This window comes from Pantherophis guttatus, chromosome 1 (genome assembly GCF_059756535.1).
Source record: "Pantherophis guttatus breed Tessera chromosome 1, ASM5975653v1, whole genome shotgun sequence".
NCBI lineage: Eukaryota > Metazoa > Chordata > Lepidosauria > Squamata > Colubridae > Pantherophis > Pantherophis guttatus.
In genome coordinates, this window is record NC_142063.1 from 10,998,805 (window position 1) to 11,024,954 (window position 26,150).

The following is a 26,150-nucleotide window of genomic DNA, read 5'->3' on the forward strand; positions in this document are numbered from 1 at the left end:
TTGTGCAGGGTGGAAAATGGACGAAGAAAAAAGAAAAATTCAAACTGTTTTCCAAACAGCATCCCAGCTGTTGGGAAAAAAAATGCAGATGGAGACAGACCACATTTTCCTATTATCGTTTCCCATTAATACGATTATTATGGTTCCTCACACAGCCAGATGTTCAGATTGGATTTGGTCATTTTTTGGGGGGCGGTGGGGGGGTCCCACGTTCCCAAGGTCCTGCTGCTGAAGGCGTTACAGGTAGTCCTCGACTTAATGACCACAACGGAGCCCGAAATTTCTGTTGTTGGTCAGCGAGATGGTTGTTTTTTGTTTTGTTTTTAGTAAAGTTTTTTTTTTTTTTTTGCTTTAATTTATATGCCGCCCTTCTCCGGAGACTCAGGGCGGCTTACAATGCGTTAAGCAATAGCCTTCATACTTTTGTATATTTATACAAAGTCAGCTTATTGGCCCCACAATCTGGGTCCTCATTTTACCTGCCTTTGAAAGGATGGAAGGCTGAGTCAACCTTGAGCCTGGTGAGATTTGAACTCGCAGTAATTGCAAGCAGCAGATGTTAATAACAGTGCTTTAGTCCACTGTACTACAGGTTCTTTTATTTTTTAAACACACAAACAAACATACAATACATGTTTTCTCAACAGAATATTGGCCCGGTCTTAAATTTGTACAAATTTTTGTTCATCTTTAACACAATTTTATATGTTCAATTTTTCTCATAATATTTATTCTCTCTAATTTTAAGAAACCAATATTACCCTTTATCTTAACTTCTCATCCTATTATAGTTCAATTTTTCTTTTCCCTCTTTAAAATTTGAACCCTTAAGTTTAAATTCACATAACAGGATACAATCCCCAATTATTTCCTTAAATTCTATTATTCTAATCACCAATGATTCTTTTATCAACTATTTCAAATAATCAACATATTACTAGAAACCAATTAAATATATATACTTATTTTCAATTCTTAAACTACATCTTGTCATTTCTTCATATTGACTTAAACAATTCATTATTACCATTCTATTACTTCATCGATTATTTATATTCTTATCTCTTATTTTAAAAGTGATCCATTTATAATAATTTCTCTAATTAGTTAAACATATTCAATAACAAATCAATTAAGTATCAATTTTACTCCAGTACCCCAAAATTTAAACTCATACAATGAGCGAGACGGTTGTTAAGGGAGCATTGCCCCATATTACGACCTTGCTCGCCACAGTTGTTAAGTGAATCACCGCAGCTGTTAAGTAAGGTTGTGAAGCGAATCTTGGCTTCCCCATTGACTTTTGCTCGTCACAAAAGGAGATCATGTGACCCTGGAACACTGCAACCATCATAAATATGAACCCGTTGCCAAATTTTGATCACGTGATCACAGGGATGCGGCAATGGTCGTAAGTGTGAGAAATGGTCACAAGTCACTTTTTTCACAAGTCACTAAATGAACTGTTGTCCCAAAAGTGCTTTTTCTCAAGAGGCAACTGTACTGTCTGTTTTTTCTTTGAAGATGTTTCGCTTCTCCTCCAAGAAGCTTCTCCAGTTCTGACTGGAAGGTGAAGGATGGAAGGATTGATACTCCTTGCAGACAGCTGGTCATTTGCATTCCCCACCATCCAGTCAGAGCTGAAGAAGCTTCTTGGAGGAGAAGCGAAACATCTTCAAAGATAAACCCAGAAAGTCCAGTTGCCTCTTGAAAAGGCATCTTTGGGACAATCATGACCTGGATGACGGACAATCTCATAGACATTTAAATGAACTGTTGTAACTCAAGGACTACCTGTAAAGCTGGCTTCTGCCATTGACTGGTGGTGACTTTAGCAATGGCAATGATATAATGCACCGATTGTTTCAGGACTGTGCCCATAATTGTTATTAATTTTATATTTACACTACCAAGCAGGAGGCTAACCACCCACATGTACGCAAAATGTGAAGACAGAATGCAAAACCTCTGGCCAAATGCTTGTCTTTATTTTTATCTATTCATCTGTTACATTTTATAGAATAGAACAGAACTGGAAGGGACCTTGGAGGTCTTCTAGTCCAACCCCATTCAAGCAGGAGACCCTATACCATTTCCGACAAATGGCTGTCCACAGTCTCCTTTTAAAAACCTTCGGTGTTGGAGCATCCACAGCTTCTGGTGGCAAGCTGTTCCACTGGTTAATTGTCCTCACTATTAGGAAATTCCTCCTTAGTTCCAGGTTGCTTCTCTCCTTGATGCGTTTCCACCCGTTGCTTCTTGTCCTGCCTTCAGGTGCTTTGGAGAATAAGTTGACCCCCTCTTCTTCGTGGCAGCCCCTCGAATATTGTGGGAACAAAAGTTGGAATATCTTTGTTCCCACTTTTATTATTTTTATCAGTAACTCAAGGCGGTGAACATAATTTGTCCTCCTCCTAATTTCCCCACAAAATCAATCCTGTGAGGCGGGGTGGGCTAAGAGAGAGGGACTGCCCCAAAGTCACCCAGCCGGCTTTCATGCCAAAGGTGGGACTAGAACTCACGGTCTCCTAGTTATTGGTCCAAAGTCACCCAGCCGGCTTTCATGACAGAGGTGGGACTAGAACTCACGGTCTCCTAGTTATTGGCCCAAAGTCACCCACCTGGATTTCATGCCTAAGGCGGGACTAGAACTCAACGTCTCCTAGTGACTGGCCCAAAGTCACTCAGCATGTTTTCATGTTCAAGGCGGGACTAGAACTCACCGTCTCCTAGTGATTGGCCAAAAGTCACCCAGCCAGCTTTCATGTCTAAGGCGGGACTAGAACTCACTGTCTCCTAGTGACTGGCCCAAAGTCATCCAGCCGGCTTTCATGCCAAAGGTAGGACTAGAACTCACGGTCTCCTAGTGATTGGCCCAAAATCACCCAGCCAGCTTTCATGCCAAAGGTGGGACTAGAATTCATCGTCTCCTAGTGATTGGCCCAAAGTCACACAATTCGTTTTCATGCCTAAGGAGGGACTAGAATTCTCCATTTTCTGGCGATTGGTTCAAAATCTCCTAGCTAGCTTTCTGCCTGAGGGGAGACTAGAACTCGTCACCCGGTTTTTAACCTGGTGCTTTAACCACTAAACACACTCTTTTTTTAAAAAAAAAAAATATTATTATTGAAAAGAACTTCAAAGCACATCAGGGCCTATAAAACCTCCACTTGGATCGCTACATCCAATAACCAAAGTTCAAAACTGCCAGCATTTTTTATCAGCATTGTGATCCCATTTAAAGTTTTTTTAAAATATATGTATAAACTCAAAAGCCTTTTGCATCTCCTCCTTGGCAACCAAAAGGCAGAAGAAACTCCACTAAATTTGGTTTAAGGGTTTAATAGCATAGTCTCTGTTGTGTGCTTGCCTCAAGTGCCCAATACTCTGAGCTTAACTGCTCCTGGATGTGGAAGTTCTACAGCACGACTTCCGGCATTCAGAGAAAGAGGAGTAGCTGTGCAGAAGAGGCAGCCCTTCAGCCACACCACTGAATAGGGACATGACCCACAATATTTCGCCAACTTTCCAAAGGCTGCCTTCAAAAACTCACACCACCCAAAACAACAACAACAACAACAAAAAAGAGAGCAAAAAAAAACTTGGACAGATGTTTTCCCACGATCATCCTGGTGGATGAAGTGGAAAAAAAAAAGTATTACGTGGCAGAGGCCTCCCTATTTATTATTCCTCCCACCCCCAAAAAATCAGATTTTTCACACAAGCTTCCTGTGTGTATGGAGTAGGGAATACTAATTTCACTGGTATTAATTGCACTCCTCACTTGGAGCCGGTAATCCAATGTTTTTCAACCTGGGTTGCTTTTGAGATGGGTAGACTTCAACTCCCAGAATTCTCTGATCAGGACATTTTATGATAGGTGGACTCCCAGCATGCTTTAAGGATGGACTTCAACTCCCAGAATTCCTCAATCAGCATGCTTTAAGTCAAGAGGTGCAGATTTAAATTCCCAGAATTCCCCAGGCAGCATGCTTTAAGATGGGTGGATTTCAACCCCCAAAATTCCTCCACCAATGTATTTTAAGATGGGAGGAATTCAACTCCCAGAATTCCCCAGGCAGATTTGCTGATTGGGGAATTCTGGGAGTTGAAGTCCACCCACCTTAAAGTACGCTGACTGGGGAATTCTGGGAGTTGAAGTCCACTCACCTTAAAAGCAATTTAGGCTGAACTGTCATATCCCTGAAAAGGTGGGTAGGGCCTTTTATATTTGCAGCTGCTCAAATTAAAGCCAATTTTAAACCTGCTCTCTCTCCTATTATGCTACCTTTAGACAAGTAGCAACAATCCTGTAGTCAATTATACTATTTACATTCCTTCAAGTTTGGCGTGCACGGACTTTATTCCTTTTGATTGTGATGATATAGAGCAGCCACAGTTTTCTTCCCTAGGTAAGACATGGGATCAACCATTTTGGAGAAAAACTCAAGAGGTCATCCAGTCCAACCCGCTGCACAGGATCCTATTAATCTGCTGCTCTCCGATTCTCTATGAATTTAATACAGTTTATTTTGGATTGCTTTTAAAAAAAAAAATTAAAGCTGGGTTGGCTAGAAGTGAATCTGTATGAAATTGCAGGTAGTCCTTGACTTATGTCCACAACTGACCCCAAAACTTGTGTTACAAAGCAAGACAGTTGTTAAGTGAATTTTGCCCCGGTCTGTCCACCATTGACCCCAAAGTTTGTGTTGCAAAGCAAGACGGTTGTTAAGTGAATTTTGCCCCGGTTTGCATTGACCCCAAAGTTTGTGTTGCAAAGCAAGACGGTTGTTAAGTGAATTTTGCCCCGGTTTGCATTGACCCCAAAGTTTGTGTTGCAAAGCAAGACGGTTGTTAAGTGAATTTTGCCCCGGTTTGCATTGACCCCAAAGTTTGTGTTGCAAAGCAAGACGGTTGTTAAGTGAATTTTGCCCCACTTTTTGCCCAGCTGTTAAATGAATCACTATGGCTGTTAAGTTAGTAACCTGGTTGTTAAGTGAATCTGGCTTCCCCATTAACTTTGCAACCGTTATAAATATGACTCAGTTGCCCAATGTCCATATTTTAATCACAGGATGCTGTAGGAGTATTACAAATGTTTGCTACCTTGAGTTACCCATACATAGTAAAAAAAGACAGGGTATAAATCTGATAGATAAATTAATAAAAACGAGCAAGATGAAGTTATTAGGAAAATCATGGAATGTGTTGTAATGAGTAAATTGACATTTGAAATTAGAGAACAAGAAGATAAACAATATTATAAGATATGGGATTTATTTTACCAATGGCTAGATAATAAAACATGGAAATGAAATATGAAATATAAAATGAATTGTTAGAATATAATATGTGAAAATATTTTTTTGGGGGGAATGATAATGCCATCGTTAAATAAAGGACAAATGAGAATAATGATATAAAGATATATATCAGGTTGATAATATGAGAAGTTAGATAATTAGTAAAATATGATTATGGGGAAGAAGCACAAGGGATTTGTAACCGATCGACACACTGCTTGAAATTGTAATGGATGAAGGATGTTTTATGTTTTGTTTGTTTAAAAATAAATTTTTTTTTTGCAAAAAAGATAAAATAAATAAATAAAAACGAGTTAAAACTGACATGATTTATCAAACTATTATATTTTGCATTAAGCAAACCGATTCCATCATGCCCTCTTCCTTGTACCTAACCCAGTACAATTAGTCGTCGACTTCCAACAGTTCATTTAGTGACCATTCAAAATTATGAGACACTGCCAAAAATGACTTATGACATTTTTTTCACACTTACGACTGTTGAAGCATCCCCATGGTTACATCTTCAAAATTCAGATGCTTTGCAACGGGTACGTATTTATGACGGTCCCAGTGTCCCAGGATTTACTTACATTTACTTATACTTTTAATAAGTAAAGTTAATGGGCAAGTTAGATTCACTTAACAACTGGGTTACTGACTTACGAACGGCAGTGATTCACTTAACAACGGAGGCAGGAAAGGTGGTAAAACGGAGCCAAAACTCATTTAAGAATTGTCTCGCTTAGCAACAGAAATGTATTTGGCACTGCCCTAATCTGGGGAAAGACAAGATTCACTTAACAACAGTGTTATTAATTTAAGGACTGGGGTGATTCACTTAACAACGGAGGCAAGAAAGGTCGTAAAATCGGGCAAAACTCACTTAACGTCTCCCTTAAGAACAGACATTGTGAGCTCGTAAGGTCGTAAGACGAGGACGTACAGAGACATACATGGAGCACAGAAGCACCCACCTTCAAAAATGCGAGGCCGCTGCCAACCCCCCCCTGCGGGAGTCACTGCGTCAAACTTTGTTCTTGCCCGCAAGGTGGGGTATCCGATGTGGCAACTCCTGTGGTTATGCAGGCAGGGAGTTGAGCATGTCACAAAGCAGCTTCTTAAAATGTGCGCTTTGCAGGCAAAATTAAAATAAAATTAAAAAATGGGTGTATAATGTATGGGAATCATTAAAGCAGTGCTTTTCAAACCTGGCTAAATTATCCAAAATTGGATAAAAGTGCATTCCGCCCCCCCCCATTGGAAAATGGCACAGAACCTATTAGCCATCACCGCAAGGATGCTTAAATGGATTTCAAATTGCCATATGTATGTATGTATGTATGTATGTATGTATATGTATATGTATATTTTTTTATTTATTTATTTTATTTTGATTTATATGCCGCCCTTCTCTGGAGACTCAGGGCAGCTTACAATGCGTTAAGCAATAGCCTTCATACTTTTGTATATTTTATACAAAGTCAGCTTATTGCCCCCACAAACTGGGTCCTCATTTTACCTACCTTAGAAAGGATGGAAGGCTGAGTCAACCTTGAGCCTGGTGAGAATTGAACTTGCAGTAATTGCAGGCAGCTGGAAGCTAAATACTACCTTTAACAGTAGCATTAGTCTGCTGCGCCACTCAGGCTCCTCCTATATATCTCCCTATGTCTTAATGCATTAATGCCGAAAATCGATCATTCGTTGAAATGCCATCAAGGTGATTCAACGCCGTTCATTTTTACGCTACAGGCCGTCCTTGAGTTACGACCATTCATTCAGCGACCTTTCAAAGTTAGGAAGGTGCGGAATGAAGAGACTTAAGGCCTGTCCTGAGAGTTTGATAAGATGTTATGAGAAGCGGTTTCGGTCATACAGATAGTCCTTGACTTACGACCACCATGGAGGCCAACGTTGCCGTTGCTAAGCAAGATGGTTGTTAAGTGAATTTTGCTCTGTTTTTTTCGACCTTTCTTGCCACAACTGCTAAGTGAATCATTGCGGCTGTTAAGTCAACATGGTTGTTAAGTGAATCTGTCTTTCCCCCTTGGCTTGGCTTCTCGGAAGGTCGCAAAAGGAGATCGCGTGACCCTGCAACCGTCATAAGTACGAGTCAGTTGCCAAGAGGTTAAATTTTGATCACATGACCAAGGAGATGCTGCGACGGTTTTAAGTGTGAAAAACGGTCCTATCAGTGCCATTGTTAATTTCGAACGGTCGCTAAACGGACAGTTGTAAGTCAAGGACTACTTGTAAAGGAAAAAAATTTGGGAAGCACTGGATTAAAGGAACATTCCTTAGACTCTACTAGTAGATTTAAGAAAGCCACAGAGAGGATGACATAAAAAGAACAGCATGCATTTCTGTTTAACTCAGAATCATGAGGACTAGAAACGTCTTGTCTTGTTTTGTTTTTAAGTAGTATTATCTATATGCCAAAGGTATCACAGCTTGATATTCTTTGTCTGGGAGCCTGGAAAAAGAAACTAGCTCAACTCTTAATCCTGCGTCTAATTTTTGCCCCCAAAACCTGCACATCACAGGTTTGGAGATCTGTTCCGTACATAATTTGAGAAAAATGTACAGTATTTATTGCTATGAGATGGAGAAAATTGTACACGCACCTCTCTCTTTCTCTCCCTCTCTTTCTCAAGGGACCATTTTGTGTCTGTCTACTTTCAAAAAAAAAAAGGGGGGGGAACCCCCAAACAAGTGAGAAATTGTCTGTTTTAAAAAGGAAGAGATTGAAGGTATTCGGAAAGCAAAGGAACGCAATGCGCACTTCACACTGACACATTTTGAACAATCTAAATTAATTCTTATGTAAAGCTTCCAATTTTGTGGGGGCCCCCTCCCTATTCCTCTTTTTCCCCCACACGCAGCGGAGCAGGGCTGGGCTATAAATATCGAACTGTTAAGAAAAATGACAGAAAATTCTGTCTTTGAGGATGAATGCTGCTTTTCACAGAGGGCCAGGGGCCTAATCGGAGGAAGAAAAGAAAGAAGGAGAAAGGAGGGAAGGAAAAAAAGGGAGGGACAGAGGAAGGGAAGAAATGAGTGCGGGGAAGAAAGAAGGAAGGAAGAAAGAAGGAAGGAAGGAAAGGAGGGAGGGAGGGAGGGAAGAAAGGAAAGAAAGACTGTTCACCGCCCTGAGTCCTTCGGGAGTAGGGCGGTATATAAATCAAATAAAATGAAAAAAAAAATGAAAATGAAAAGAAAGGATGGAGGGAAGGAAAGAAAGACAGGATGGAGGGAAGGAAAAAGGGAGGAAGCAAAAAGGGAGGAAAGAGAGATAACAGGAAAAAATAAAAAAGGGCGGAAGGAGAGAAAGAAAGAGGAGAGAAAGAGGGAGGGAAGGAAGGAAGATCAGAAAGGAAGGAAAACAGGAGGAAGTAAAAAGGGGGAAAGAAAGAAAGAGGAAAGAAAGAAAGAATGATAACAGGAGGAAGTAAAAAAGGTAGGAAGGAGAGAAAGAAAGAGAGAAAGAGGGAAGGAAGACAAGAAAGAGGAAACAAAGAGAAAAGATAGATAGATAGATAGATAGATAGATAGATAGATAGATAGATAGATAGATAACAGGAGGAAGTAAAAAGGGAGGAATGAGAGAAAGAAAGAGGAGAGAAAGAGGGAAGGAAGACAAGAAAGAGGAAAGAAAGAAAGAGGAAAGAAGGAGGGAAGATCAGAATGGAAGGAAAACAGGATGAAGTAAAAAGAGGGAAAGGAAGGAGAGAAAGAAAGAGGAAAGGAAGGAAGGAATAGACAAAGAAATGGAAGACCAGAAACTGATGGGCAGGGAAGAAACAGGAGATTGATGGGGATGGATCAATAAAAGGAAAGAAGGGAGTGATGGATGGATGGAAGAAAAGATGAAGAGTAGAGAAGCCCTCTTTTGCTCAAACGTTCAACCCTTGGGAGGGACAAAATCATATCCAAATACTGAGAGAGAAAAAAAGAGAGAAAAGATTGCTGCAAAAGAATAACACAAATAAAGCGACACCCTTTCGAATCCTTTGTCCGTCCTCTGGGCCTTTCTGGCTCCCCCCCCCACAACCTTTGGTGTCCCCCACCTCTTCTTCACAGAACAAAGCCAGCGGGGCTGAAGGCCCAGCGACCCCACGGCAAAACTCATAAATCACAACTCTGCAAACAGCCCCCTTTCACACACACACACACACACACACACACGCCTGGGTGAAAGGAGCCACACCACACCAATTTTCCCTCGGGGTCATTGCAGGCCTTGGATGGAGGCGCTGGACCTGACTGGCAAAACTTTGCCCACCTCTCTGCAGGTAAGGCCACCTGGCCCTGGGCAAGAATCCACACCTGAAGAACACAAGAAGCAGCCTGGAGGGTGCATTTTTTTAGGGACTGTTTAAGGAGGCAGCCTCTCCCCCCCCCCCCCATTGTTCTCTCTTTCCAGCCACAAAAGGGCAGGAAATTGAAGATCAGTGACAATCGCAGGCATCCCCAGGCCCTGCATTTCTCTCTCTCCTTCTCTCCCTCTCTTTCCCTCTCTGTCTCTCCTTCTTTCACTGACTCTCCTCCTCTCTCTCCTCCTTTCTCCTCTCCCTCTCTTCTTTCTTTCTCCTTCTCTCCCACTTTCCCCCTCTCCTTCACTTTCTTCCTCTCTCTCCTTCACTCTCTCTCCCCATCTCTCTCTTCTTTCTTGCTCTCCTTCTCTCCCTCTCTCCTTCTCCCTCTCTTTGTTCTCTCGGTCTCTCCTTCTTTCACTGACTCTCCTCCTCTCTCTCCCCCTTTCTCCTCTCCCTCTCTCCTTCTCTTTCTTCCTCTCTCTCCTTCACTCTCTCCCCATCTCTCCTGCTTCCTCGCTCTCCCTCTCTCCTTCTCTCCCACTTTCTCCTCTCCCTCTCTTTCTTTCTCCTTCTTTCCCACTTTCCCCCTCTCCCTCTCTCCTTCTTTCTTCCTCTTTCTCCTTCACTCTCTCTCCCCTTCACTCTCTCTCCCCATCTCTCCTGCTTCCTCGCTCTCCCTCTCTCCTTCTCTCCCCCTTTCTCCTCTCCCTCTCTTCTTTCTTTCTCCTTCTTTCCCACTTTCCCCCTCTCCCTCTCTCCTTCTCTTTCTTCCTCTTTCCTTCACTCTCTCTCCCCATCTCTCCTGCTTCCTTGCTCTCCCTCTCTCCTTCTCTCCCACTTTCTCCTCTCCCTCTCTTTCTTTCTCCTTCTTTCCCACTTTCCCCCTCTCCCTCTCTCCTTCTCTTTCTTCCTCTTTCCTTCACTCTCTCTCCCCATCTCTCCTGCTTCCTTGCTCTCCCTCTCTCCTTCTCTCCCACTTTCTCCTCTCCCTCTCTTTCTTTCTCCTTCTTTCCCACTTTCCCCCTCTCCCTCTCTCCTTCTTTCTTCCTCTTTCTCCTTCACTCTCTCTCCCCTTCACTCTCTCTCCCCATCTCTCCTGCTTCCTCGCTCTCCCTCTCTCCTTCTCTCCCCCTTTCTCCTCTCCCTCTCTTCTTTCTTTCTCCTTCTTTCCCACTTTCCCCCTCTCCCTCTCTCCTTCTCTTTCTTCCTCTTTCCTTCACTCTCTCTCCCCATCTCTCCTGCTTCCTTGCTCTCCCTCTCTCCTCCTCTCCCACTTTCTCTCCTCCTCTCTCTCCATCTCTCCTTCTTTCTCTCTCCCCCACTTTCTCCTCTCCCTCTCTCCTTTCTTTCTCCCTCTCTCTCCCTCTCTCCTCTCCCTCTCTTTCTCCTCTCCCTCCCTCTCCCTGATTCTCTCCTCTCCCTCTCTCTCTCCTTCTCTCCCATTCTTCTCTCCCTCTCACCTTCTCTTTCTTCCTCTCTCTCCTTCTCTCTCCCATGTCTCCTTCTTTCTCGCTCTCCCTCTCCTTCTCTCCCACTTTCTCTCCTCCTCTCTCAATTTCTTCTTTCTCCTTCTCTCTCCCCCCCCTCTCCCTTTCTCATCTCCATCTCTCCTTTCTTTCTCTCCCCCACTCTCTCCTCCTCCCACTTTCTTTCTCCCTCTCTCCCCCTCTCCCTTTCTCCTCTCTCCTTCTCTCCCTCTCTCCTTTCTCTCCCCCTCTCTCCTCTCCCCCTCTCTTTCCATCTCTCCTTTCTCTTTTTCCCTTTCTCTCTCCCACACAAATACAATCTAATATGAAAGGCATCCTATCCATTCACTTCAGCCCATACCCAAGACCAGTGAAAGCAAGCAAACCACAGTTTATTTTGCATTTTGCAAGACCAGGAGAAAGTTTCTTTATAGCAGCGCTAAAAGGGCCAAACTCTTAGCCGCTACCAGGATCCACCAGCTTTCTCTACATGTATAGGTAGTCCCTGACTTACAACCACAGCTGAACTCAAAAATTTTGCAAGACAGTTGCTAAGTGAGTTTTGCCCCATTTTACAACCTCTCTTGCCACAGTTGTTAAGTGAACCACTGCAGTTGGAACACGGTTGCTAAGTGAATCTGGCTTCCCCATTGACTCTGCTTCTCAGAAGGTTGCAAAAGGAGATTACATGATCCCGGGACACTGCAACCGTCATAAATATGAGTCAGTTGCCATGTGTCCAAATTTTGATCATGTGGGGATGCTGCAACGGTCATAAGTGTGACAAACAGTCATAAGTCACTTTTCTTAGTGCTCTTGTAACTTTGAATGGTCACTAAACGAGCGATTGTAAGTCAAGGAATACCAGCATTGGGTAAAATCTCCCTCTCCCCAACCAGTGTGGCTTTTGTGGCTGAGGATGTTGGAAACTGTAGTCCCACAGAGTCAAAGGGTGCCTGGCTCTGGATTGGGTGGTAACCAAGAACTCTCAACCCAACACTCCGGAAAAGTTCCCCCCCACTCCAGAAAACTTTTCCTTCTAACATTTAAATGTCTGTTGGCGAGTTCAATTCTCAGTAACTGTATCTTCCCCTTTTCTTGGTCGCTGAAATATTTGTGATTTTGTGAAGCATGACACAGAACAAGCTTTGCATTCAAAAGCTGAAAAGGCTTTGACAAATAGCAGATTCCTATTTGCTCTCAGACCCATCAAGATTCAGGTGAAAGCCGGATTTCATTTTGGGTTTAAATAATTCACTTCTAATGTTTTAAATCAATGTTTCTCAACCTTGGCAACCTTGTAGCCGGGTGGACTTCAACTCCCAGAATTCCCCAGGATGGTTGGAGAATTCTGGGAGTTGAAGTCCACATGTCTTAAAGCTGCCAAGTTTGGAGACCTCTGATTTAAATCCTATATAGAGTGACCAACCATCTTTTGTTCATTAATCGCTGAATAAACAACAGGAAGAATTTGAGATGCTCGTTTGGAAGAGAGGAAGGGAAGAGAAGGGAAAGAAAAAAAATAAATTAATGGCCTCTCTAGATTTTAAGCAAACTTTCCAAAAATTTCATTTGCATACCCCACTTCAGCCTTCTAAGCCTTGCTGGAAATGTAATGCAGCCTGCTCCAAATACATCCAAAAGGGTCAAATTCATTTTTCTGGTGGTTGCTAATATGTTTTGCAACAAAACCCTGGAATCCACGCCAGGCCCAATGAAACAAACCGTTGTTATTTTGTAAAAAAAACAAAAAACGAAAAAGACTCCAAGAAAGAAAAGACACACAAACACACACACACAGAGCACCGAATACAAAATCCTTCAATGCAAAAAGTGTTTTTTTCCCCCCTTTTTCCACTTGGTTGCAAAACCTCTTTTGTTTCCCCCTCCCTCCTGGAATTTGGGATACAAAATGAGACAAAAGAGAACAAAAACAACACCACATGGATTTTTCCAAAGAAGAACCCATCTTTTTCTCTTTAAACTGAAGAGAAGAAAAAATAAAAATGAAAAGAAGGATAAGACAACAACAACAAAAAAAAAAAGGAATATAAAATAAAAAGGGAAAGAAAGAAAAGGAAAAGAAAAAGAAGAAAAGCAAATGCAAACAACTAAAAGAAAATAATAAGAAAAAAAAAACGGGCCGCAGGAATTCCTAGAGACCAAAAACCCCTCGGATTTTATTTTCTGCAAAATCATATTTTGATTTCTTAGCAAAGGGAAGCCAAATCCAGAGAAGAGGGGCAGGCAGAGCCAGCGTTTTTTTCTGCCCTTCTTCCCTTCCCCACACATATGCAAAAAATGTTAACCGTCTCCTTTCTCCAGCTGAAAGCAAGGGATTGGTTTAAAAGAAAACGGGGAAAAAAATGGATGAGAGAGAAGAGGAATGGAGGAAAAACTGGAAAGAAAAACACAAACGGGGGGGAGAGAGGACGAGGATTCCTGCCTGCAAGAGAGAGAGAGAGAGAGAGAGAGAGAGAGAGACAGAGGGAAAGAGAGAGAAATGGGGGGGGTGAGAATTGCAAAAATTTCTGCACCTCGCAAAAAAAGGGGGAAAAAAGTGAGTTTGTGGGCAAAAGAAGCGAAAGGACAAAGAGCATTTAAAAAGTAGTATTTTTTTTCAACGGGTTCTCGGTTGCACGGGGATAATCTTAAAATTTCCCAACGGAAAACCCAAAAGCTTGCATTTTGGTAGGGCACCAACCCAACCCTACTGAAAAAAAAAGGGGGGTACAGGGCAGGGATCCCCCATTTTCTGGCTGGGAGGGGGGTCCCCTGAATCTCCACCCCCAAGAAAGGGGGGAAAAAAGGAGGGGGAAAGAAAGACCCTTTCTGGATCGCCTGGGGGGGGGTCCCCATCTGCTTCCAATTAGAGGGAACTCCCCCCCCCCAATTTTCCAAAGAAAACGAGAAACCGGACTGAATAACAAAACTGGGGGGGGGCTTACAATCCGATTTGGCTCGAGGGAGCAGCCCAATTTTATAATAATAATAATAATAATAATAATAATAATAATAATAATAATAATAATAATAATAATAATAATAATAAAAATTTGGAAAAGGAGAAACGGGACGATGTTAAGAAGAAGCGGCTCGGGGAGGCGCAGAAAGAAGCAAGATTCAAAGCAGAACAAAAAAATAATAATAATAACTTGCAAATGAAATAGGTAGATAGATTTCAACCCACTCGTGATTTTTTCAGCGCCCACTCCCAAGCCAGAAAAGATCTTCGCCCCCTCCTCTCTTTTTTTCCCCTCTTCTTGCAAAGATCTAAGGCACAATGTATCTCTTTTTTTGCATTTATTTTTCCCCCCAAAAAAACACAGCAACCACGACAAACAAACAAAGTAAAAAAGTAACTTATTCTCCAATTTACCCATCCAGTCGCAGGGAGACCCCGGGGTTTTCTCCCCCCCAGTCCAGCCTCGCCAGAAACAGCAAACAGTCTTCTATAGTTCGGGTTAATCCAACTTTTGAAGGCGCAGCGAGTGGGAGGAGCTTGGAGGGGGCCCCACGGAGAAGGGGAGCGGGTGGGGAGGGGAGGGAGGGAGGGGAGGGGAGGGGAACAGCCGGGGAGGAGGAGGAGGGGGGGGGAAAGGGGGAAGGGGGGGGTTGAGGGAGGCGCGGAAAAGATCCCAGCAATCAAGTTTGCCATGCGGGGAATATCCGATTTTTTGGGGGGGTAAAGATTTATTGCATATACAGGGATGGGAAATGAAATGAATAGAAAAGAAAAAAAATTAAAGAGAAAAGAAAAGAGAAGGGGAGGGGAAGGGAAGAGAAGAAAAGAAAAGAAAAAAAAAAAAAAAGAAAAGAGAAAAGAGAAGAGAAGAGGAGGGGAGGGGAGGAGAGGAGAAGAGAAAAAGAAAAGAAATTAAAGAAAAGAAAAGGGGAGGAGAGGAGAGGAGAGGAGAGGAGAGGAGAAGGAAAAAAAGAAAAGAGAAAAGAAAAGAGGAGGGGAGGAGAGGAGAAGAGAAAAAGAAAAGAAAAGAAATTAAAGAAAAGAAAAAAGGGGAGGAGAGGAGAAGAGAAGAGAAAAAAAAGAAAAGAAAATTAAAGAGAAAATAAAAGAGAAAATAAAAGAAAAGGGGAGGAGAGGAGAGAAGAAGAGGAGAAAAAAAGAAAAGAAAATTAAAGAAGAAAGAAAAGGGGAAGAGAGGAGAGGAGAGGAAAAGAGAAGAGAAGAAGAAAGAAAAGAGAAAAAAAATTCTTAACTGGGTTTCGCTCTCTAGCCTAAACTACAGGTAGTCCTCCATTTACGGCCACATGGAGTCCCCAAATTTTCTGGGGGCGAAGTGAGACGGTTTTTAAAGTGAATTTTGACCTGTTTTACGAACTTTCTTGCCATGGTCGTTAAGTGGGTTGCCGCAGCTGTTAAGTGAGTCACAGGGTTGTTCAGAGAATCTGGTTTCCCCCATGGGCTTTTGCTTGTCAGAAGGTTGCAAAAGGAGATCGCGTGACCCCAGGACACTGCAACTGTCATAAATGTGAGTCAGTTGCCAAGTGTCTGAATGTTGATCATGGGGATGATGTTATGGTCATAAGTGTGAAAAATAGTCATAGGTTACCTTTTGCAGTGCCGTTGTAACTTCAGTCACTAAACGAACTGTTGTAACCTGAGGACTACCTGTAGTCTTTTCACAACCTTGGCAACTTGAAGCTGGGTGGATTTCAACTCCCAGAATTCCCCAGCCAGGGTTTTCTGATTTCATTTCAGAATTCTCTGTTGAATATGAATCTAGTGGCAGGAAGTTCCAGAGGCCTTCCCTGCTTGGCTGTTTGGAGAATTCTGAGAATTGAAGCCCGCCCAACTTAAAGTGGCCAAATTGGAAAAAAAAAACACTGGTTTAGTCCCAGACTTCTCTGTTGAATCCAGTGGTGGGAGGTTCCGGGGACCTTTCCACACTGGCTGGGGAATTCTGGGAGTTGAAGTCCACCCGTCTTCAAGTTGCCATGGTTGAGAAACACTGCTCAGACATATGGAGGCTCTCCTTAAACTGATCAGGGCTGAATTGTGTGATTCAGGCCTAGTCTTGTACATCATATTGCAGCTCAGAGAAGCAAGCAGACTTTTTGGATGGGGATGGGAGACCACCAGGAGATGCCAGCATGCACGTTCCATTGGGAAGCTGAATATTAGTTCAGAATAAATGAGAGCACCTCTCTTCAGTATGTTATGAGGAAAAGTACAACATACACAACATGCAATATACACTGCATTTAGGGGAATGGGAATAAAGGGGGGTGCCTCCTACTCTGGTGTCATTTTCCCCATATGCTGCTGAGGAATTCTGGGAGTTGAAGTCCACCCCTCTTAAAGCATCCAAGTAACACGGTTGTTAAGTGAATCTGGCCTCCCCATTGGCTTTGCCTGTCAAAAGTAGCAAAAGGGGATCACATGACCCCGCGACACTGCGACCGATGGTCATAAATACGAGTCAGTTGCCAAGCGTCTGAATTTTGATCAAATGACCATGGGGATGCTGCAAAGGTCGGAAGTGTGAAAAATGGACATGTCACTGTTTTCAGTGCCGTTGTAACTTTGGCCACTAAACAAATGGTTGTAAGTCGAGAACTATCTGTACAGTTAGATCTATATTAGTTGAAGTCCATATTTTATAGTTGAAAATCTCTCTCTCATCCTGATGGATGGACTAATTATATGGATGGATGGAGTAATGAAAGAGAGAGAAAGAGAAAGAAAGAGAGGAGAAAATGATGGAGAAAGAGAGAAAGTGAAAGAGGGAAAAAGTGAAAGAGAAAGAAAAGAGAGAAAGGAGCGGAGAAAGTGAAAGAAAGAGAAGAGAGAGAAAGGAGCGGAGAAAGTGAAAGAGAAAGAGAAGAGAGAGAAAGGAGCGGAGAAAGTGAAAAAGAGAGAAAGAAAAGAGAGAAAGAGGAGCGGAGAAAGGGAAAGAAAAAAACGGGAGAGAAGCAAAGAAAGTGAAAGAGAAAGAAAGAAAAGAGAGAAAGAGGAGCGGAGAAAGTGAAAAAGAGAGAAAGAAAAGAGAAAGAGGAGCAGAGAAAGGGAAAGAAAAAACGGGAGAGAAGCAGAGAAAGTGAAAGAGAAAGAAAGAGAGAGAGAGAGGGAAAAGAGCTGAGAAAGTGAAAGTGAGAGAAAGACAGAAAGAAGAGAAAGAAAGAGGAGCGGAGAATGTGAAAGAAAGAGAGAAAAGAGAGAGAGAAAGAGAGGAGTGGAGAAAGTGAAAGAAAGAGAGAAAGAAAAGAGAGAGAGAGGAAGGAGCAGAGAAAGTGAAAGAAAAAGAAAGAAACGAGAGAGAGAGGAAGGAGCGGAGAAAGTGAAAGAGAGAAAGAAAAGAGAGAGAGGAGCTGAGAAAGTGAAAGAAAGAAAGGCAGAAAGAAGAGAGAAAGAGGAGTAGAGAAAGTGAAAGAGAGAGAAAGAAGAGGGAGGGGAGGGAGGGAGAGAGAGAGAGAGAGAGAGAGAGAGAGAAGATGAAGGACATTTCAGCCTGAAAACTGACTGAGAAGGAACCGATTCAATATTTCTCAAACTTTGGCAATTTTAAGAGTGTGGACATCAATTCCCAGAATTCAGCCACTTCATCTCAAATCAACAGATCTAAATCATCCTTTCCTTTCAGGACTTTCCGAAGCTGCAATCTGACTATCTTCTCCAAAAGTTAGAAGCTGAATGTGAAATCCTGGATAAATTATTTCCCTACCTTCTTTGTCAGAAAAAAAAACAAAAAACCTACTTTAATTCCTAAAACTGCAAACAACAGTTAAGGGAATCAATCAACACACACACACACGAATCAATGCCAATCCAGAAAAAAAATAGAATAATTTGATTTAATAAAAAACGAAGTCGCTGCGTGTGACTTGGGAGGGTTATACAAATTTGTTCAGTAAATAAAGACAAAATGTATGTTGGTTTCCCCTTCCTTATCATAGGGACTAGAAGCTTCAGAATGGGTCAATTGGATTTTTGTTAAAAAGAAAAAAGAAAACAGCCCTAAGGAACAAAAGCGAGAATGTAAATGAATAACGGTGGAACAAAAGCGATCCTTTTCTTTTTATTTATTTTATTTATCTGCATTGCCTTGCAACCTTGGAGAAGACACAGGGAGTGGGAGAGGGAGTTTGGCCTTCGGCTGAAAAAATTCAGCCACTTCAGACACTTGGCTGACGTCTCCAAAACTCTGCATTCCTTGTTTCGGTCCCTTTGAAGAGGGTGCATATATGATGGGTATGTGTGTTTGTTTATGCGAAAGAAAGAAAGAAAAAAATGTAACTGCAGGCAAAACCTTGTATAATTACATTTCTCATCTCTTTTTTCCCCCCTTACATTCTCTTTTTGTGCGTGCCTCTTCCTGAATTACAGCGAGAAAGAGAAGGCTCTTAAAAGGTGGAAGGTCCAAGGCAGTTTTAATTCTGGCACGTGAAAACACACATTTCCACCCACGCAATTAAGTGTGCAAAGTTGCGTTACGAGGATTAAGATGGTTTGATTGCACCCCAAAAGGGGAAAACGAATCCCTTTATCTCAGTGGTGAAATCTAAAATGTGTTACTACCGGTTCTGTGGGCGTGGCTTGGTGGTGGGCGGGGAATGTGACTGGGTGGGCGTGGCCTTTTTTTTTTTTTTTACTTTTAAAAGCATTTTTTCTACAATCTCTTTGGCGAAGAGGTTGTAAAAAAATGCTTTCAAAAGGCTCTGACGATCCCAGCTGAGTTGCCTGATCAGCAGAGACTTTTTCTCTTTTAAAAGCCTCTGATGATCCCAGCTGAGTCGCACTATCATCAGAAGTTTGTTTTTTTTTACTTTTAAAAGCATTTTTTGGGGGGAAGAGGTTGTAGAAAAAATCCTTTTAAAAGTAAAAAAAAAAAAGCCTCTGATGATTGTGCGGCTCAGCTGGACATGGGGTGGGGGGCAGGGATTTTTGCTACCGGTTCTCCGAACCACCCGCCCACATCGCTACGGGATCGAGCAATCCGGTTTGAACCGGGAGCATTTCACCCCTGCCTTATCTGGGGGGGGGGGGGGGGCAAAACTGATTTAATCTCCAACTTTGGTATCTCATCCTAATTTCCTTGCACAGAGGAAAACTAAAAATATCTCCTGTGCGAGCATCGGTGGGTTACACATTTTGTTACCACCGGTTCGTATGTGCGCATCTTCCACACATGCACTTTCTTCGTGCGCACGCCTTCCGCGCATTTGCCCAGCCTCAAAACTGTGCCTAAATAGGACGGTTATAGAGACGGGGCAGGTGGGTGGGATCTCTGCTACGAATACCACTTCTGTATGCGAGGAATGTCAGAGGGAGAGCGAGCTCCCTGCCAAAACTGTCATACAGGCAGTCCTCGACTTACAACGGTTCATTTATGAGCCGCAGTGGCGCAGTGACTAGAGTGCAGTACTGCAGGCTACTTCTGCTGATCACCAGCTGCCAGCAGTTTGGCAGATCGAATCTCACCAGGCTCAAGGTTGACTCAGCCTTCCATCCTTCCGAGGTCGGTAAAACGAGGACCCAGATTGTTGGAGGCAATGGGCTGACTCTGTAAACCGCTTAGAAAAGGCTGTAAAGCACCGTAAAGCGGTATATACAGTAAGTGTCCTTCCTTCCTTCCTTCCTTCCCTTCCCTTCCCTTCCCTTCCCTTCCCTTCCCTTCCCTTCCCTTCCCTTCCCTTCCCTTCCCTTCCCTTCCCCTCTCAAGAGTCCTGGTGGCACAGTGGTAAGAATGCAGCATTGCAGGCTGATTCTGCCCACTGCTAGCAGTTTGATTCTGACCGGCTCAAGGTGGACTCAGCCTTCCATCCTTCCGAGGTCGGTAAAATGAGGACCCAGATTGTTGGGGGCAAGAGGCTGACTCTGTAAACTGCTTAGAGAGGTCTGTAAAAGCACTGTAAAGTGATATATAAGTCTCCTTCCCTCCTTCCTTCCTTCCCTCCCTTCCTTCTTTCCCTCCCTTCCCTTCCCCTCTCAAGAGTCCTGGTGGCACAGTGGTAAGAATGCAGCATTGCAGGCTGATTCTGCCCACTGCTAGCAGTTTGATCCTGACCGGCTCAAGGTGGACTCAGCCTTCCAACCTTCCAAAGTCGGTAAAAGGAGGACCCCCGATTGTTGGGGGCAATAGGCTGACTGTGTAAACTGCTTAGAGAAATCTGTAAAAGCACTGTAAAGTGGTATATAAGTTTTCCTTCCTTCCTTCCTTCCTTCCTTCCTTCCTTCCTTCCTTCCTTCTTTCCTCTCTCAAGAGTCCTGGTGGCACAGTGGTAAGAATGCAGCATTTCAGGCTGATTCTGCCCACTGCTAGCAGTTTGATCCTGACTGGCTCAAAGTTGAGTCACCCCTTCCATCTTTCCGAGGTCGGTAAACTGAGGACTCAGATTGTTGGGGGCCATAGGCTGACTGTGTAAACTGCTTAGAGAGATCTGTAAAAGCACCGTAAAGTGGTATATAAGTCTTCCTTCCTTCCTTCATCTCTCAAGAGTCCTGGTGGCACAGTGGTAAGAACGCAGCATTGCAGGCTGATTCTGCCCACTGCTAGCAGTTTGATCCTGACCGGCTCAAGATGGACTCAGCCTTCCATCCTTCCGAGGTCGGTAAAAGGAGGACCCAGATTGTTGGGGGCAAGAGAGGCTGACTGTGTAAACTGCTTAGAGAGGGCTCTAAAGCACTATGAAGTGGTATATATGTCTAAGTGCTATTGCTATTTAGTGACCGTTCGGAGTTACAACATCACTGAAACGAGTGACTTATGACCGTTTTTCACACTTATGACCACTGCAGCATCCCCACAATCAGGTGATTTTTTAATTCAGACGCTTGACAGCTGACTCACATTTATGACGGTCGCAGTGTCCTGGAGTCACGCGATCACCTTTTTGAGACCTTCTGAGAAGCAAAGTCAACAGGGAATGCCAAATTCACTTAACGACCATGTTACTAATTTAACCGCTGCAGTGATTCACTTAAGAAACGTGGCAAGAAAAGTCGTGACCTGGGGCAAAACTCACTTAACAAATTTCCCATTTAACAAGATCAATTTGGGGATCAATTGTGGTCGTACGTTGAAGACTGCCTGTAGAGCATCAATGTTGCATCGAGGTAGTCCTTGACTTACAACCATTCATTTAGTGACCGTTCAAAGTTATAACAGCACTTTAAAAAGTGACTTGCTATCTGTATACACTACCTGTATAACTAATCCTCACACTTATGACCATCGCAGGATCCCCACGGTCACGCGATCAAAACTCAGATGCTTGGCAAATGACTCATATTTATGACGGTTGCAATATCCCGGGGTCATGTGATCCCCTATTGCGACCTTCTGATCAGCAAAAGGGAAGCCAGATTCACGTCATGACTGTGTGCCTAACTTAACAACTGCAATGATTCACTTAACAACAGTGGCAAGTAAAGTCGTGAAAAGGGGCAAAATTCACTTTAAAACATGTCTTGCTTAGCCACGGGACATTTTGGCTTCAGTTGTGGTCATACATTGAGGACTACAGTGCCGTTATAACTTTGAACGGTCACTAAATGAATGGTTGTAAATCGAGGACTACCTATAACCAGTGGAACGACTTGCCACCAGAAGTTCTGGGTTCTCTCCATCACTGGAGTTCTTTTTTTTTTTTTTAGGAAGAGACTGGATAGCCATTTGTCTGAAATGGCACAAAGTCTCCTGTTTGAGCAGGGGGTTGGACTAGAAGACCTCCCGGGATCCCTTCCAACTCTGTTGTTCTGAACCTGAGATTTGGCATAATGGTTTGCAGCGAACTGCAATCAGATCTTTGGCATATGGCCAAGAATACAGCACCGACTCCGGGGACGAGCCGAGAATTAAGAAAGCAAAATTTATATCTCAATTAAGACGAAGAAATGAAGCTGGGAATTTGCATATGCTTGTTGGATGGCCAGCTGATTAGATGATTGCAGAATAATTATTATTGCTAATATATTGTTTCTGTATGGGTTTCCCTAATGCAACGACCAAGTCCTTTGTGGGAGGCATTTATTGAACAAATTTCTATATAGCCATTCGTCTTCATCAGTCTCAAACTGGGGAACCAATGCAGATAGTCCTCAACTTACAACAGTTCGTTCAGTGAAGTTATATTGTCACTGAAACAAGTGACTTTTGATAATTTTTTCACACTTACGACCGTTACATGGTCGTGACATGATAGCAGCGTTCCAATATTTGAGGGGCTACCACAAAGAAGAGGGAGTCAAGCTATTCTCCAAAGCCCCTGAAGGCAGGACAAGAAGCAATGGGTGGAAACTAATCAAGGAGAGAAGCAACTTAGAAGAACTAAGGAGAAATTTCCTCACAGTTAGATCAATTTATTATTTATTTTATTATTCATATTTCTATGCCGCCCACTCTCCGAGGACTCTGGCCGGCTTACACCAAAGACAGTATACTAAATAGCATATTGCGCCCAACAATCTGGGTCCTCATTTTACCCACCTCGGAAGGATGGAAGGCTGAGTCAACCTTGAGCTGGTGAGATTTGATCTGCTGAACTAGCAGTCAGCTGAAGTAGCTGCACTACTGCACTTTAACCACTGCGCCACCTCGGCTCAATTAACCAGTGGAACAATTTGCCTCCAGAAGTTGTGAATGCTCCAACACTGGAAGTTTTTAAGAAGAGGTTGGATAAACATTTGTCTGAAGTGGTGAAAGGTTTCCTGCCTAAACAGGGGGTTAACTTTGGTCACTAAACGAATTGCTGTAAATTTGAGGATCAGCTGTAACTAAAAAACACACCATCCACATTTTCATAGCTGAAAAATGCCTGCTTTAAAAGTCTCAGCCAAACAACTTTTGTCTTAAAAGTTTTTTTTATTTTCTGAGACCAACTTATCTCCCTGCCTGGAGCGGTATTTTTTTTTATTCCCTGAAATTAAGCCAAGGATCATTTATTAGGCTTACATTAGAGACATAAAAGTAGATCAGATTAGCTATCTCTGCATTTGAGCTTATGTTATGAAACCTATTGAAGCTTGTATTTTTTTCAAGGCTTGGGCCTTAATTAATTTCCCAGAGGGAAACGGCTCGAATTTTCCGCACGGAATAAGAAAGCGGGTGTACTTTTCTTCAAAAGTCTTATTTCTTTCCCTCGTTCCGGCTTCTCCCTTTCCCTCGGAGATTTTTAACTTTGAGAGTTGGTGCCAATTGCTAAGATTTCATCTTTTGCAGAATGCAGAATGGCAGGACAACAAATGTTCTTTCCCACATGCATTGGCAGCTAAAAGAAACAGGAAAAAGGCCCTAGTCCTGTGATGGCGAACCTATGGCACGAGTGCCATAGGTGGCACACGGAGCCATATCTGTGGGCACATGATTTTTGCCCTAGCTCAGCTCCAGCACACATGCGCGCACTGGCCACCTGATTTTCGGCCCTCAGAAGTCGGGAAACGGGCTGTTTCTGGCCTCCGGAGGGCCTCCGGGAGGGTGGGGAAGGCCATTTTCGCCCTCCCCAGGCTCCTAGAAAGCCTCTGGAGCCTGGGGAGGGCGAAAAACAGACCTTCCGGGCCACCTGGAAGTCGGGAAACAGGCTGTTTCTGACCTCCGGAGGGGTGGGGAAGGCCGTTTTTGCCCTCCCCAGGCTCCTAGAAAGCCTCTGGAGCCTGGAGAGGGCAAAAAATGGGCCTACCAGGCAGACCGTGCCATCACGTGCCAACAGCGGGGGGAACGCAGGGAGGGTCGTGTGCACATGCGCAGGGGGGTCAGGGCGCATTGAATTATGGTTGTGGGCATGTATGCATGCAACCCCCCGCGCTCCCCTCACTTTTGGCACGCAATGGCAAAAAGGTTAGCCATCCCTTCCCTAGTCAGTGGCCCTGACTTCAGGCCTCAGAAGCCAGAATTCGAAGCTACACCTTCCATCTTCCCCTCACCCCTGAAAAGGCAGCCATTTTATGGGGTGCCCATGTATAATTTTGTCTCAAGTTCCAGAAAGACCAGACTACGGGTTGTCCTCGACTTACGACCATTCGTTTATTGACTATTCGAAGTTAAAAACGGCACTGGAAAAAAAATTATGTATGGCCATTTTTCACACTTACGACCACTGCAACATCCCTCTGGTCACGTGATCAACATTCAGATGTTTGACAACTGACTCATATTTATGACGGTTGCAGTGTCCCGGAATCACGTGACGCCCTTTTGCGACCTTCTGACAAGCAAAGTCAACGGGGAAGCCAGATTCACTTAACAACCGTGTGACTAATTTAACAACCGCAGTGATTCACTTAAGAACGGTCATAAAATGGGGCAAAATTCACAACTGTCTCGCTTAGCAAGGGAAATTTTGGCCTCAGTTGTGGTCATAAATCGAGGACTACCTGGCTAATCTGCCAGCCACTTCCTCCCCACAAAAAAATATAAATCCTGAATTCCAACCAAAGCTAAATTAATTGCTTAGCGCATTGTAAGCCGCCCTGAGTCTCCGGAGAAGGGCGGCATATAAATCAAATTAAAAAAAAAAAAATTGAAGTCTTCCATGATTGCAGATGTATTAACTGATGTATCCATGGCACTCCAAATTGCCCATCAAGTGGAAATACCCATACGCACATCAAGAATTAAAATGAAGTCCTAGGCTGCATTAACAGAGATAGAATCAAAATCATGTGAAGTGTTAAATACCAGTTTATAATGCCTTGGTAAGGCCACACTTGGAATATTGCATCCAGTTTTGGTCACCACAATATTAAAAAAAAAACCGTTGAGACTCTGGGAAGAGTGCAGAGAAGAGCAACAAAGATGATTAGGGGACTGGAGGCTAAAACCTATGAAGAACGGTTGCAGGAATTGGGCAGGTCTAGTTTAATGAAAACAAGGAGTAGTTTTCCAATATTTGAGGGGCTGCCACAAAGAAGAGGGGGGTCCATCTATTCTCCAAACCACCAGAAGGCAAGAAAAGAAGCAACTGATGGAAACTAATCAAGGAGAAAAGCAATCTAGAACTAAGGAGAAATTTCCTGACAGGTAGAACAATTAATCAGTGGAACAACTTGCCTTCAGATTTTATGGGGGCTCCATCACTGGAGGTTTTTAAGAAGAGATCGGACAACCATTTGTCTAGGGGTTGGACTAGAAGACCTCCACGGTCCCTTCCAACTCTATTATTCTGTTTTCCTGAATGATACTTTATATTTGTCTGAATTAAAGCTCCTGGAATGTGTTTCCTATTTTAGAGCAGTAGTTCAGAAGAGGTACCACAGCTTTCAATGTTGAATTTATTTATTTATTTATTTAATTTGTATATCGCCCTTCTCCAACAGGAAATGTTTAGTTCGATGTCTTTCTAACTTGGCCACTTTAACGAAAGGGTGGACTTCAACTTCCAGAATTCCCCAGCCAACAATTCTGGGAGATGAAGTCCATCCATTTGAAAGTTGTCAAGTTGGGGAAACACTGGTTAGTTTCCGAGACCTCTATTGAATGTAAACCAAGTGCCAGAAAGTTCCAGAGATCTTTCCCTGCTGGCTGGAAAATTCTGGGAATTCACATTTCTTCAAGCTGTCAAGTTGCAAAAGCACTGTTTTAGTTCCGGGATTCTCTGTTGAATATGAATCCACTGGTGTGGTTCCAGGGACCTTTTCACAGTGACTGAGGAATTCTGGGAATTGAAGTCCACCCATCTTAAAATTGCCAAGTTGGAAAGACTGGTTTCCCCCACCCACCATTGTCTGCTGAATATGAACCCAGTGGCAGGAGGTTCCAGGGACCCCTTCCACACTGACTGAGGAATTCTGGGAATTGAAATCCACATATCTTAAAACTATCAAGTTGCAAAACGCTGTTTTAGTTTCAGAATTCTCTGCTGAATATGAACCCCAGTGGGAGGAGGTTCCAGGGACCCTTCCACACTGACTTGAGGAATTCTGGGAATTGAAGTCCACCATTTTAAAGTTCCCAAACTGAAAAAACACTGATTTACTCTCAAATTACTCTGTGGAACGTGAGTCTAGTAGCAAAAAGTTTCACAGACCTTTTTCAGGGTAACCAATCAAGCTCAGAGCTAACGTGTCTTCCAATTTCTCTGATTTTGAACCTTCAACAACTATTCCT

The 26,150-nt window shown here is 43.2% G+C and overlaps 1 protein-coding gene across 12 annotated transcripts in view; it reads right to left on the reverse strand.

The window, feature by feature from the left end:
• Nucleotides 1-26,150, reverse strand: part of PTPRS (protein tyrosine phosphatase receptor type S) — a 332,155-nt gene that overhangs the window by 245,031 nt on the left and 60,974 nt on the right. For 6 of the 12 annotated variants that reach the window (XM_087871781.1, XM_087871693.1, XM_087871615.1 and 3 more), the window contains exon 1: nt 14,468-14,612. The exons of the other annotated variants lie outside the window; for them this stretch is intronic. The gene's annotated coding sequence lies outside the window, so the exon portion shown is untranslated. Of the gene's footprint in view, nt 1-14,467; nt 14,613-26,150 lie in introns of those variants that run through there. 12 annotated transcript variants of the gene reach the window in all.